The 15,531-nt window shown below is 46.0% G+C and overlaps 1 long non-coding RNA gene across 2 annotated transcripts in view; it reads left to right on the forward strand.

Moving 5' to 3' along the window:
- The first annotated feature begins 6,056 nt into the window (after nucleotides 1-6,056).
- Nucleotides 6,057-15,531, forward strand: part of LOC115086077 — a 51,380-nt gene continuing 41,905 nt past the window's right edge. For both annotated transcript variants that reach the window (XR_003855061.1, XR_003855060.1), the window contains exon 1: nucleotides 6,057-6,218. This is a non-coding gene — a long non-coding RNA (uncharacterized LOC115086077). The remainder of the gene's footprint in view (nucleotides 6,219-15,531) is intronic.

Consider the following 15,531-nt stretch of genomic DNA (forward strand, 5'->3'; position numbering starts at 1 on the left):
TTGGCCCACTTTTTTTTTTTCAGCTGTCCCGAACTGAAAAACCTCCAAAACACCCCAACTCTTCAGATTTAATTAATTACAACCCCACCCTCCTGACCTCCCCAAAACTTGCCTAAAGTCCCTGGTGGTCCAGCAGGGGTCCCGGGAGTGATCTTCCGCTCTCGGGTCATCAGCCGGTGCTGTCTTAAAAAATGGCGTGGGCCATCCATTGCTGCATGTGACAGGGGCCGGCCAATGGCACCAATAGCCCCTGTCACATGGTAAGGGCAAAGGGCCATCTGTGCCATTTTGATTAGTGGCAGCCAATGGCTCGAGAGGGGGAGATCACTCCTGGGACCCCGCTGGACCACCAGGGACTTTTGGTAAGTCTTGGGAGGGGGGGTTGGGCAAGTCTTGGGTGGTGGGGAAGGTGGGGGGTTGCAATTAATTAAATTTGAAGGGTTGGGGTGGGCTTGGGAATGTTTTATGTGCCCTTTCTCCCCCCAAAAATGATAAGAAAACCACAAAATTTTGTGGGTTTTCCTATCATTTCGGTGCCCCCCTGAAACGCGACAAAATAGGAAATATTGTCTATATTTCCTATTTCGTCACAAACGCATGCACATCCCTACTGTTTACTAAGTTACTGAAATCTTATAAAATGATGTTGCAGTCTTAGAAATAGGGTTATTTATTTTTAGATCTGCAACTAGACCCATCGTTGTAATACAGTGCTAGCAATTTTTTTTATAATGAAAAACATTACAAAGTGTTGTATTAGTTTTGCATCAGTTACCCCAGCATGGTATGGCTGAAATCTAGAATGGAAGTCTGAAGCAGCAAATGTGGCAGGAAAAATCCCAAGGCATTGATAGAGGGTCAAAGCAGTACAAAGAATGGCAGGAAGACCCCAAAGCACCATGAGAGATGTAGAGCCTGGAGTATGACAGCAAGGCAGAGTTACAGAAAGACCCCCAAGCTGTACCATTAGGGGTATTGCATAAGGCAGACTGGCAACAAGACCTCAAAGGTGTAGAATCAGGGGTATGACAGAAAGGCAGGAAAACCCTTATTCCTCTTCTCCTGCCTTTCTTCTGCCCCCTACCATTCCCCCCTCAATCTTTTCCTTACAGTGGCATGAATTTAAAGTTCTGGCTACTGGGGTTTTTGATATCACAATATAATTTATGAATATTCTTTAGTGTGTTCATCAGTACCACTCTAATGCTTACTGCATTGTCACAAACAAACCAGTTGAAAGGCTGAGTGCTTAGCAAGCACTGACATAGTACACATAGGGGCGGATTTTAAAACCCCTGCGCGCGTAAATCCGGCAGGATTTATGCGCGCAAGGCCCTCGCACGCCGGCGCGCCTATTTTGCATAGGCCGCCGGCACACATAAAGCCCCGGGATGCGCGTAAGTCCCGGGGCTTTCGAAACGGGGAGGGAGGGGGCGTGTCCGGGGGCGTTCCCAAAATGACGTGGCATTTCGGGGGCGTGGTCAAGGCCTCCGGACCACGCCCCCGGGACCGCAGGACGGAGCGGGGCTGCCGGCGACGTGCGCAAAGTTACGCTTGCTGAAAGCAGGCATAACTTTGCTGACAAAGGTAAGGGGGGGGGTTTAGATAGGGCCGGGGGGGTGGGTTAGGTAGGGGAAGGGAGGGGAAGGTGGGAGGAGGGCGGAGGGAACAGGCAGGCCGCGCTGGGCTCGGCGCGCGCACGTTGCACAAATGTGCACCCCCTTGCGCGCGCTGACCCCGGATTTTATAAGATACGCGCGGCCATATGGCCATATGGCCATATTGCCGTATGGCCGGCGCCATTTTGCCATACGGCAATATGGCCATATGGCCGTACGGCAAAATGGCGCCGGCCGTACGGCAACACGATTCGAGTGCAGGAGGTCGTTCTCGGACCCCTGCTGGACTTTTGGCAAGTCCTGTGGGGGTCAGGAGGGCCCCCCAAGCTGGCCAAAAGTCCCTGGGGGTCCGGGAGCGATCTCCTACGCTCATCACGTCGGGGGATAGGAACCAAAATGGCGCCGGCGCCATTTTTCTATCAACGCACCCGTGGCCCGAGAGTGGAAGATCACAACGGGACCCCCCACTGGACCCCAGGTAATTTAAGACATTTGGGGGGGGGGGGGTTCGGGAGGGTGGGGGATTTATTTTAAAGGGTCGGGTGGGTTTTAGGGATGTTTTAGTGTGCCGGTTTTCCCACCCTCCCCCTTCCCCCGATTTACGATTTTTGACGATAAATCGGGGGAATTCCTATTAAATATCAACTCTAACGATTTTTGACGATTTAAAATATATCGGACGATATTTTAAATCGTCAAAAATCGGTACAGTGCGTGATACAATAGAAATTTTCACGATTTATCTGTCACATGGTAGGAGCACAAGATGGCGCCGGCCATCCAGTGCTCCTACCATGTGACAGGGTCCGGCCAATGGCACAGATACCCTGTCACGTGGTAAGGGCAAAGGTCCATCGGCGCCATTTTGTTTAGTGGCAGCCGACGGCCCGGGAGCAGGAGATCGCTCCAGGGACCCCCACTGGACCACCAGGTACCTGTAAAATGTTTTGGGGGGGGGGGTCAGGAGGGTGGGGGAAGCTAAGGTATTAGTTTTAAAGGGTCGGGGTGGGTTTAGGGGTTATTTTTGTGTGCTGTTTTTCCCGCCCTCCCCCAAAACGATAAGAGAACCCCCATGATCAATATCGTTTTGGGGGAGCCCCCCGATTTCTGACTATTTTGAAAATATCATCTGATATTTTCAATCGTCCGAAGCCCAATTCACATCGCTAGTGAGTGGGGCAAGATGGTGTTTCTTCTATTCCTCTTGTTGTGGATACGGTTTTGTCAGTTCCTCAACGTACTCTCTAAAGGCATAGAAGAATTCATTCTTTGTAAACCTGCTACTATAACCTTGGAATCTATTTTGGAAGCAATTTCTGGTCTCTTCTCCCAAGTGGATCAATATGTTGTCTCTCAGCAATCTCTATCTGTATCCCTGCAGACTTCACAAAATGATTTGGCTAACCTTTAGGTACAGTTTCAGAAGTCCCAACCTAAGAGCTCTTCGTTGCAAGAAAATATTGGGACTTTATTGAAGGGACATATAGATCTGCAATATAAAATAGAATCAATAGAAAATGTGGTTAGGTCTAAAAATATCGGACTGATAAATTTTCCTATAAAAATCTATATCACCAACAGAGATCTTGAGAATGTATTTTACTGAAGTTTTGAACATTTCTGAGCTAAAGCTTATTTACCATTAGCAAAACAATTCCTCATCTTCTTCCTGATCTACAAACTTCTTTAGATGTCCTCAACATTACAGATTTTCTAGAGAGTTCCGCCACTGAAGGAATTACTGCCTCAACTTTAGTTGCTACATTTAGGGGTGGATTTTAAAAGGGTTATGCGCGTATATTACGCACGTAACCCCGAAAACCTGCTCCTGCGAGCGCCGAGCCTATTTTGCATAGGCCTGGCGACGCGCGCAAGCCCCGGGACGTGCGTATGTCCCGGGACTTGAAAAAAGGGGCAGGAAGTGGGCGGGGCAGTCCAGGGGCAGGACTAAGGCCTCCGGCACATCGGCTGTGCCGGGGGATCGCGTGCTGGCACTTGGCTGACGCGTGCAACCTATGCCTGCCCAGAGGCAGGCGCAACTTATTTAACAAAGGTAAGGGGTGGGGTTTAGATAGGGCTGGGGGGGCGGGTTAGGGAGGGGTAGTGTGGGGGGGCAGAAGGAAAGCTCCCTCCAAGGCTGCTCAGATTTGGAAGCGGCCTCGGAGGGAACAGGGAAAGCCATTGGGGCTCCCCTAGGGCTCGGCGCGTGCAAGGTGCACAAGTGTGCACCCCCTTCTGCGCGCCAACCCCGGATTTTATAACATGCACATGGCTGTTTTAAAATCCGGCCCTTAATGTGGAATCAGATCGGGATTCAGTGCTGAGACACTTTCTATGGTAGATTAAATTCTTTTTTGAATTATCGGGTTAATAAATATCCAGATGTTGCAAAAGCAACTCAGATTAGAAGAAAGAGGTTTTTGTTGTTGAGACGTGGGGTGCTGAAACTTGGGGCTTTGTTCTGGCTAAATTTCCCCTGTAAGTGTGTGGTAAAATTGCAAGGGGTCAAAATATATAGTTTGATGTAGAAACAATTGTCTAATTTTATAATTCAGAGACAAACCCCTTGTTCCCCCCTCTGGTTTCATCTTCTCCTAGTTTACCATTGCCTAGATTGGCTGCCGCTGCCGCTGCCATTGCCTTATTGGCTGCTTTTATTTTTCTCTGTATAAATTTCATTCATCTTTTTATGGTATCCTTCTCCCATTGTGGGCTAAAGTTTGATTACATAGTTTGGGTTTTTTTAATATATAATGTATTACAGTGGTCCAGCAGTGAGGAGATCACTGCAGGAATTATTGTGGTCAGGTCTGATTTCTCTATTTATTTATTTATTTGATTTATATTCCACTTTTCAGACACTTCAGAGCAGATTACATTCGCATACTATAGTTATTTCCCTACCTCCAGAGGGTTTACAATCTAAGGCTAAATTTACTAAACCACAATTATGTGTGCTAAACATAGTTTAATGAACATTAAATGCTGTTTATTATGCAATATCTCTATAACGCAATGATATCGCGTGATATTGTGTGATATCACGTGTTGTTTTTTTTTAAATTCCATGAATGCTTTGCATGCATTTGTATGCATAAAATTAACTAATCAAGGCAAAGCAGTTAATTACTAGTCAATTTAATGTAAATAAAATAGCACAGCTGACAGAAAAAATTCAACCCCATTATTTTATTGCATTTCAGAGATGAGTAGTTATTTTTTCCTGGAGCCTTCTGGATACTAACACGCATCCCAATGGCTCCAGGATGATCTTTAAAGTGCCACGTGGCCCGAAAGTAATGCCTTCCTGGGAAGTGACAACCCCCTCCCAGGGGACCTACGGGCTAAAGAGCTTTTACGCATTGGGAAGCTGTTTCAACCCTTTTATCATTTGGTTGACCTTCTCTGTGCATTTTCCAGTTCTGCTATATCTTTTTTGAGTTGGAGCGACCAGAACTGCACACAATACTCAAGGTGTGGTTGCACCATGGATTGATACAGAGACATGATGATGATATCCTCTGTTTTATTTACATTCCTTTCCTTATCTAAAATTCCTTTTCCTTTTTTGACTGCTATCACTGGGCCAAGGATTTCAGAGTGTTTATACATGATTCCAAGATCCTGTTCCTGAGTGGCGATGCCCAGTATGGAACCTAGCGTCATACCTTTCGTGTGGATTATTTTCCCAATATGCATCACTATGCACCTGTCCATATTACATTTCAGCTGTCCTTCAGACGTCCAGTTTCCCCATTCTGGCAAGGTCCTTTTGCAACTCCTCACAATAGGCTCCTAATCTGACAATTTTGAACAATTTTGTATCATCTGTCAATGTAAACACGTCACTCACCACTGCCGGTTCCAGATCATTTATAAATATATTAAAAAGTCTCGGTTCCAGTACAGATCCCTGGGGCACTTCACTATTTAACTTTCTTCATTCTATCCTGCCCTCGGTTTCCCATCCTCTTGTTTTAAACCTGGTTATCCTATAACTTTGCCTAATACTATCGAACTTTGTCCAGACCGCAAAAGATCGAGATAGCGCATGAAAATTGCAGCAGCTCACGTCGTATGTTTTCAGAGAGCTGCGGGCGAAAACGAAATCTTTCCTCAAATCATGAAAAAAACTCTGCTGGCTTCTTCGTCCAGCAAAATACAGACAGGCGCGTAGTATAAGGACAAGGGTGTTTGAATACCGCGATGTCATCCCTAGCGAAAAAGAGCCTGGCCTTGGATGCAAATAGTGCAAGGTCCTGCGGCGCAGCTTTTCTTCTCCGCTGGAGATCGGGCGCGACGAGAGGAAACGAAAGCTCAGCTCAGCCCAGACCGGGAAATCCTGCGCCCTGTGGGGAGGGAGGTTCACTCGGCAGCCCCGCGGCGGGGGGGGGGGGGGGGTGTGCAGTGTGCCTGGTTTGCCGGCCCTCCGGGATGTGTGCTGAGGGCTCGAGGATTAAAGGGCGATGACCCGGCGCAATCCCCTCCCTCCCCTTCACCTCCAGCCTGGGCAAGAAGATGATCCGATGCCTGAGAGATCATTAACGCCTTTTATTCCCTCTTCTCACGAGGAAGCAAAGTCCCCTGCGGTCGCTCCCGGTCAGTCTCTGTCTACCTCTTTATAGCGCTGCTAATCTCTCTCTCTCTCTCTCCGTTCTCCTGCGTAGTACTGAGGTGCATCCTGCATCTCCTCTGTCTAGAAGGGAAGGATACACTACTGTGCAGTAGCTCTTCAAGTGCTTTTTTTTGTTTGTTTGTTTAATGAACATAATTGTTTGACCTGGCATTTATCAGTTCCAGTGATGGCAGATTTGGAGAAAAATCTGTAAGCCTTAGGTCTATTGGAATAGTTTGAAATACTGTATTTTATGAATATATTGTACAGTTTAGTGCAGTGTATGTATGTATGTATTATTATTGTTATTTTATGTCTCTTATTAAATTATATTTTTCACTTGCTTTGAATGGATCTGATAAGGTGACATATCAAATCAAAATAAATAAAATAAATAACGATACGATTTTGGAAAGTGTCAGAGCATCAAAGGCAGGGCAAATGGAACTGCATAACCCAAAGTCTGTTGTGTATGTGCAAAGTAAGTAAACCTCGCAGAGTTAAAAACAAGCCTTGAACCAAGTCATATCAATAAAGTACTTATCAGTCTGACCTCAGATATAATGCCAGTAGGGAATCTAGTTCCTATACTTCTCTCCCATGTTTCTTCAGGGCTGTGAATTATTAATTCGCTAGCAAACCCTGAATGGTCCAGCACAGGCTTCTTGTCTGGGAACCGGATACTAGTTTTCTTGTTTCAGTTCAGTGTTATTAGTAGTTGTTGTTTTTTAACTGATGATTTGTGAAGCTTTGAAATAGAAATAGACATACCATTTTATATTAAATTCAAATCTCTTCCAAAATGGAGATGAGTTGGAAGTGGCAGCAGAGTTGGGGGAGCAATCCAGTAATCAAATAGGAAGAGACTACAAACATTTCTAAAAGTTCTACACATCAGCAGTGCTGACCAAAAGTACCTAAACCCCCCTAGAAGAGTGTGTGTGTGTGTTTGTGTGTTGAGGGGTGGAACAAATCAGATGGACCTAGTGGGGGCTATCATGTCAGTAGTTTATGGATACACTGTCAATCAAACTGATTGACAGGTGAGATAAGGATGATGCCAGCCAATCAGCGCTTAAATTCTTTTTTAACACCTTCCACTCTGACCAGACCTGCCTATATGCACTCATTCACTCAAATATCAAATATTTATGCCTCTTTTATTTTCTTTTAACATTCTTCAGGACAGACAATACATGCTAGAGGAGGGCTGTAGCCAAGCAGTTCCCATTTTTTCTATGGGAACAATTTTTACACTTTTTTAAAATAGTTTTCCTATTTTTTTTGCAAAGTATAAAAAATATCTTGAAACCATCAGAAAAAACATTAAAAAAGTGTCCTATATTTTTAAACATTGCCTGATGTTTCTCCATGCAAAGGTCATGTGACAAAGCGATAGCTAAAGCCAGAAGAATGCCTGGCTGCATAGAGAGAGGAATAACTAGTAAGAAAAAAGAGATGTTAATGCCCTTGTATAGGTCCTGTTGCGAGCGCAGATGGACGCTCGAGTGCATGAGCCCCTGTGCTGCAGCATAACCTGCACAATCCCAGAGCTGGCCGCAGTCCACACTGCTGGCAGACAAACATATCTGGGGATAAGCTGACTGGATCGGGAATACTCTTGTCTTGGAATTAGGAACACACTTGCTTTGGAACAGGAACACCTGGATATCTAGCACGCACCAGGAAGGGAGACCCAGCAATGCAATGCTGGTCTCTGGGGTAGCCCTTCAGCCACTTGAAAGCCCTATCGGACTGCCACTTGGAAGCAGTTTGAACGTGAGGATAGATGGAGGCTGAGAAGATAAGACATGACGGAGGCTTGAACATAACTCTGAAGACAGAACAAGGTAAAGACTTGGAATTACACAAAGGCACTGAAGACTTGGAACTAGATGATGGCACTGAGGAGGTCCAGCACCACTGCACACCTTACACAACCTGTGGGCTTGTCGTAGACACTGGACTCAGGAACGAGGAATGTGCCTCATTGTTAACCGTTGTGATGGTTCCCAGCTTAACGACGGTATATAAACTAATTTAAATAAATAAATAAATAAATAAACAAACAAACAGGATTCAGGAACTTAGATTCAGGATCTCGGAACTCAGACTCAGGAACTTGGACCAGGAACTCAGAACTCAAACTTAATAACCAGAGATGGACATCCGAAGATTTGAACCAGCAAACAAAGACACTGAAGACTCTGGACAGGATCAAGACTTAGAACCAGGAACAAGGTAAGGATATGGATTCAAGAACAAAGTGAAGACTTGGATTCGGGAACATAACAAAGAGACCAGGACATCACAGGAACCAGGAGACCAGGAATATAGAACAGGCAACTTGGAGGATCTTGAAATTGCAGGCAGAACTTTGCGAAGGCCAGGAGCAAAGACCTTTTATAGGGCAGATGCGCGCATGTTATAAAATCCAGGGTTGGCGCGCGCAAGGGGGTGTACACTTGTGCACCTTGTGTGCACCAAGACCTAGGGGAGCCCCGATGGCTTTCCCCATTCCCTCCACCCTCTCACACCTTCCCCTCCCTTCCCCTATCTAACCCGCCCCCAGCGCTACCTAAATCCTCCCCCCCACCTTTAATCTTTTATTTACGCCTGCCTTTGGGCAGGCGTATGTTGCGCGTGCCAGCCGAGTGCCGGCGCACGATCTCCAGGCCCAGCAGCAGTGGAGAGGCCTCTGGCCATGCCCATGCCCCACCCCAGGACTGCCCCGCCCTGACCACGTCCCATCCATTTTTTCAAGCCCCGGGACTTTCATGTATCCCGGGGCTTGCGCGTGTACTCATGAGGCTGGTAGCTACTGTCAAGGTTATAGCTTTTGCAGTAACAAGCTAGTGAGGCCGGCAGAAAGCCGATGCCGTGGTCCATGAGATGCAGGTAACCCAGTTGAGGCAGGAGCGTCAAGGCACTCGAAGAGCGAGTACCTGGGCGTCCTTCTAGAAGGGGTACCTGGAGAAAAAGAATAGACGACCCCGTGGAGCAGGTGTCCAGTCGATAGTAAGCGAGACAGCCCCAGAGGGTAGATAGTAGTGGCAGGGCTCCCGAGGAGCAGGTACCCAGAGCGTCCTGGAATCAGCGTGAACTCCGGAGGATAGTAGGAGGAGTTCCAAGCGGGCAGCGTAGAAGCGGTCAAAATGAGCTGGACCGGAATCCTTGCTTACTCGTAGCAGTGTTGGGGATCAGAGGCTAAGTACCCAGAGGAGGTGACGTCATGCAGTGTGGACACCCCTGAAGTTCCCGCCATATTGCATTCAAAGGTGAAGGTAATGCGCGCGAGCCCTAGGAGGCCTCAGGAAGAACATGGCGAATGCAATTGCCCATACCAGTCCGGGGACACCGGAGAGTACGGCAAACTGAAGCGGAGACAGCCATCTTTCCCAGAGGAGAGGAGAGAGGGATATAAGAGGTGAGACAGAGAGGTTGCAGCCATCTGCGACCAATGGGCACAACACCAAGACAGTTTTTGCATTTTCCTCCCATGGACTCCACCCTCCCAGGTAGCTGAGCAGGCAAGATACCGTTTTAGTTCATACACAGCAATCCTCCCCTCCCATATCCAAACATAACATCCCACCATTATCCAAACAGCCACCAGCATCTGTGCAACTGTTACTTAAATATTCAACCTTCTGGATCCCTGTTGCTTTTCCAGATGATGGCACCACCAACCTGCTGCACCAAAAGGCATAAGAACATAAGATATGCCATACTGGGTCAGACCAAGGGTTCATCAAGCCAATCATCTTGCTTCCAACAGTGGCCAATCCAAGTCACAGCACCTGGCAAGTACCCAAACATTAAATAGATCCTATGCTACTAATGCCAGCAACAAGATGTGACCATTCCCTATTGATTAATAGCAGTTTATGGACTTCTCCAGGAATTTATCCAATCCTTTTTAAAGCCAGCTACATTAACTCCCTTAACCACATCTTCTGGCAATGAATTCCAGAGCTTAATTGTGCGCTGAGTGAAAAATACTGTCTCTGATTTTATTCAAAATGTGCTACTGCTAACTTCATGGTGTGCCCTATAGCTCTTTTATTAACCTAAAGAGTAAATAACTGTTTCACCACTTACCCACTTACCCATTCAAGAACTTTCATGATTTTGGGGACCTCTATCATATCCAACTCAGCCATCTCTTCTCCAGAGGAACAGCCCCTAACCTCTTTAGCTGTTCCTGATAGGGGAGCCATTCCATGCCATTTATCATTTTGGTTGCCCTTCTCTGTACTTTCAACAGTGCAACTATATGTTTTCTGAGATGCGGCGAACAGAATTGCATACCGTATTCCAGGCGCGGTCTTACCATGGAGCGGCACAGAGGCATTATGACATCTTCCATTTTATTTGCCATTCCCTTCCTAATAATTCTTAACATTCTGCTTGCTTTTTTAACCACCACAGCACACTGAGCCAACTATTTCAATGCAATATCAACTATGACGCCCAGATCTTTTTCCTGGGTGGTAACTCCTAATATGGAACCTAACATTGTGTAACTTCAGCATGGGTTATTTTTCCTTATATGCATCACCTTGCACTTGTCCACATTATATTTCATCTGCCATTTGGATGCCCAGACTTCCAGTCTTGCAAGGTCTTCCTGCAATTTATCACAAGCAGATTGTGATTTAACTACTCTGAACAATTTTGTGTCATCTGCAAATTTGATAACTACACTTGTACCCCTTTCCAGATCATTTATAATATATTAAAAAGCGCCCGTACCTGAGGCACTCCACTGTTCACCTTTTTCCACTGTGAAAAAGACCATTTAATCCTACTCTCTGTTTACTGTCTTTTAACCAGTTTGCAATCCATGAAAAGACATCACTTCCTATCCCATGACATTTTAGTTTTCTTAAAAGTCTCTCATGAGGGATTTTATCAGATGCCTTTTGAAAATCCAAACACACCACATTTACTGGTTTACCTGTATCCAAACGTTTATTCACCCATTCTAAATAATATAACAGATTTGTGAGGCAAGACTTCCTTGGGGTAAATCCATGCTGGCTGTGTCCCATTAAATCATATCTATAATATGTTCTATGATTTTATTCTTTATAATATTCCTATGATTTTTCCCAACACTGAAGTCAGGCTCACTGGTCAATAGTTTCCTGGATCACTTCTGGAGCCCTTTTTATATATCGGGGTAACATTGGCCACCTTCCAGTCTTCAAGTACAACGGTTGATTTTAATGATAGGTTACAAATTGCATGTACTAGGTCTGAAATTTTATTTTTGAGTTCTTTCAGAACCCTGGAGTGTATACCATCTGGTCCAGGTGATGTGTTACTCTTCTTTTTGTCAATCTGGCCTACTACGTCTTCCAGGTTCCCTGTGATTTGAGTCTGTTCATCTGAATTGTCAGCATTGAAAACCATCTCCAGAATGGTATCTCCCCAACATCCTCATCAGTAGACTCCAAAGCATTCATTTAGTCTTTCCATGATGGCCTTATCTTCCCTAAGTGTCCCTTTAACTCCTCGATCATCTAAAGGTCCAACTGACTCTTTTACAGACTTCTTGCTTTGGATATATCTAAAAAGGTTTGTATTATGAGTTTTAGCCTCTATGGCCAACTTCTTTTCAAATTCTCTTTTAGCCTGCCTTATCAATGGTTTACTTTTAACTTTCCAATGCTTATGCTGTTTCCTACTTTTTTTCAGGTGGATCCTTCTTCCAATTTTTGAAAGATCTTTTGGCTAAAATAGTCACTTTTACCTCACCTTTTAACCATATCATCGATTGTTTGGCCTTCCTTCCATCTTTCTTAATGCATGAAATACATCTGGCCTGCTCTTCTAAGATGGTATTTTTTTTAAATGTCCCCGCCTGTTCTACACTCTTAACTTTTATACTTGCACCTTTCAGTTTTTTTTCTCATTTTATCGAAGTTTCCCTTTTAAAAGTTTAGTGCTAGAGCAGGGCTTCCCAAACCTGGCCTGGGGACCCTACAGCCAGTCGGGTTTTCAGGATATCCACAATAAATATGCATGAGGTAAATGTGCATTTATTCTGCAGTACCAATTTGACTAGCTTCCCTAATTTCTCTTAGCATTTTATTGTATGTCTCATCACTTTGGCCAGGTGGAAAGTAGTATACACCTATCACTATATTCTTCCCAACACACGAGATTTCTACCTTAAAAATTAGGGATGTGAATCGGGCTTCGGACGATTGAAAATATTGGACGATATTTTCAAAATCGTCAGAAATCGGGGGCTCTCCCGATAAGAGAACCCCACAGTTTTGTTCCTGGAGTTCTCTTATCATTTTGGGGGAGGGCGGGAAAAACGGCACACCAAAACAATCCCTAAACCCACCCCGACCCTTTAAAACTGTTCCCTTAGCTTCCCCCACCCTCCTGAAACCCACCCAAAACGTTTTACAAGTACCTGGTGGTCCAGTGGGGTCCCGGGAGCCATCTCCCGCTCTCGGGCCATCAGCTGCCACTAATCAAAATGGCGCCGATGGCCCTTTTCCCTTACCATGTGACAGGGTATCCGTGCCATGGGCCGGCCCCTGTCACATGGTAGGAGCACTGGATGGCCCGTGCCATTTTTAAAGATGGTGCCGGCCGTCCATTACTCCTACCATGTGACAGGGCCTGGCCAATGGCACAGATACCCTGTCACATGGTAAGGGCAAAGAGCCATTGGCGCCATTTTTATTAGTGGCAGCTGATGGCCCCGAGAGCGGGAGATCGCTCCCGGGACTTCCACTGGACCACGAGGGTACTTGTAAAAGTTTTTGGGGGGTTTGGGAGGGTGGGGAAAGCTAAGGGAACAGTTTTAAAGGGTCGGGTGGTTTTTTTTTGTTATCGGCTCAGGCACAGCCGATAAACAAAACCGCGATCGGGCCGCACAAAAAAAAATTAACAATGTGGAATCGGAAACCGGAATCGGAACCGATTCCGGTTCCGATTCACATCTCTATTAAAGATTCTATTGGGCATTTAGACTCGTGCAGGATTTTATTTTGTTGGACTCTATGCCATCCTGGACATAAACCGCCACCCTCCACCAAATTGCTGCTCCCTATCATTGCAGTATTATTTGTAGCACTATTCCATTGGTTTTCCTCCTTCCACCATATCTCTGAGATGTCAACTAATTCTATCTCATCATTCACTGTTATACACTCTAACTCCCATTTTACTTCTTAGAATTCTGGCATTGGCATACAGATATTTCAAGCGTGTTTTTTGTTTGTATTAACAGCCTTCTTTTCAGCTGGCAGAGATAATTTGGAATCTTTTTAGCTCAGGTGATTCTTTACTTATAGGCACATGACATACTGCTGTTTTTATTGGAACCTCTGTCCTAATTCTTCTGTTTCATTAGTATCCTTCGAAGATACCTTTCTCTGAACTATGCATGTTGAGCGACTGTTGGCTTTCCCCTTGTTCTAGTTTAAAAGTTGATCTGTCTCCTTTTTAAAGGTTAGCTAGAGCAGCCTCATTCCATTCTGGTTAAGGTGGAGCCATCCCTTTGGAAAAGACTCCCCTTCCCCAAAAGGTTCCCCCGTTCCTTACAAAACTGAATCCCTCTTCCCTGCATCATCGTTTCATCCACACATTGAGACTCCAGAGCTCTACCTGCCTCTGGGGACCTGCATGTGGAACAGGAGAGCCATTTCAGAGAATCAGGATTCAGCTTTCTACGTAAGTGTGAAAATTTGGCTTCCTGAAACTCGAGCCACATTTTTGTATTTTGTTGGTAGCCACATGTACTGTGACAGCCGGCTCCTCCCCAGCACGGTTTAAAATCCTATCTAAGTTGCACATTAGGTCCATGGAGAGCAGGTCCTTGCTATAGGAGGCATATTCTGCTGCACAAGGTTGATGATTTCTGACCCAGGAGACCTTCCAAATTGAAGGCTGCCAGACTGGAATTGAGACTTGGCTACTACTGTCCCTGAAGGTTTCATCTATATACTTCTCTATCTTTCTCAGCTCCTCCAGGTCTGCCACTCTGGCCTCCAGACATCAGACTCATTCTCTGAGAGTCAGGAGCTCTTTCCACTGGGTGCACACATACAACCTCTCCCTGGCAGGTAAAAAAAATCATACATGTATATGCTCTATGCAAAAGACTGGAAGGCCCCCTTCTTTCTGCTGATCAAACCTGATCAAAAGGAAGAGCATGTAGCTGCCAGACAGATCCAGCTACATGAGTACCTACATTTCAGCCCTGTCCCCCCGCAGGTTGAGCCCTTAGATTCTAGGGAGCTGGTAGGGCCTCAGGTGGGCAAGGTTGGGCATGATGGGACAGGCTGAACAGAGTGGGCAGGGCAGGCACAAGATGGAACTGAAGTCTGGCACAAACTAGAGATTGTGGGCAGAGACAGACTGGAAGCAGAGGTCTGGGTATGGAACAAGTAGGGAGGTGAGGATTGGATACTGGAACAGGCGCCTCCCTCTAGGTGCTGAATGTCCTCAAATAGCTCCTCCCTCTGGGTGCTCAGTGTCTGGAATAGTGCCACTTTCTGGGCGCTTGGTGGCTACAGCAGTGCCTCCCTCTGGGCACTGAGTGTCTGAAATAACGCCTCCTTCTGGGCATTTAGGAATCATGGATGGTACCTTCCTGGTGCTGGACATTTGGAGTGGAATTTCCCTGCCACTGGACATCTGAAGTAGCACCACTCTTCTGGCACTTGTCACCTTAAACAGCACCTCCCTGTGGGCACTGAATGCCTGGAACTGCATCTCCTTCCTGACAAATGACATCTGGAACAGTGCTTACTGTGAAGCTGGGTGGTAAAAACAGTGTCCTTCTGGCTCGGGCTGGCTGAACTAGTTCAGCCAGCCCGAGCCAGAAGGACACCCCCTTTCTGGGGTGGAACGGTAGGAAGGGAGTCCTGCAGAGGCCTGAGGTAGGACTATGACTGCTGGATTCAAGCTCCTACTGAAGCAAAGGCATTACCAGTGTTTTCTCATAGTTTGGTTAGAGTGAAGCACACAGATTTCCCAGGTGACTAGGCTGCTGCTGTGGTGTAGACAGAAAGCTGGAACACATTATGTGCATCAGGAGTGGAGTTAATTACTGGGTTTTGTATACTCAGGATGGGGCCAGCAAAAGAACATGCTGCTTTCTGGTGAGCCACAGCAGGTTTCATTAGCAGCTGCTTAGAGGCATCTGGTGGATTGCTGGGTTCTGGCTGAGTCAGTTATTCCTCTCTGCTTCTGAGAATCTGTCGCCTAAGATCTGAGCAGGAGAAACCGCTGAAGCACTGTAATCAGAGACTGGTAGGGTTTTAA

Source organism: Rhinatrema bivittatum, chromosome 2 (assembly GCF_901001135.1).
Source record: "Rhinatrema bivittatum chromosome 2, aRhiBiv1.1, whole genome shotgun sequence".
Classification (NCBI taxonomy): Eukaryota; Metazoa; Chordata; class Amphibia; order Gymnophiona; family Rhinatrematidae; genus Rhinatrema; species Rhinatrema bivittatum.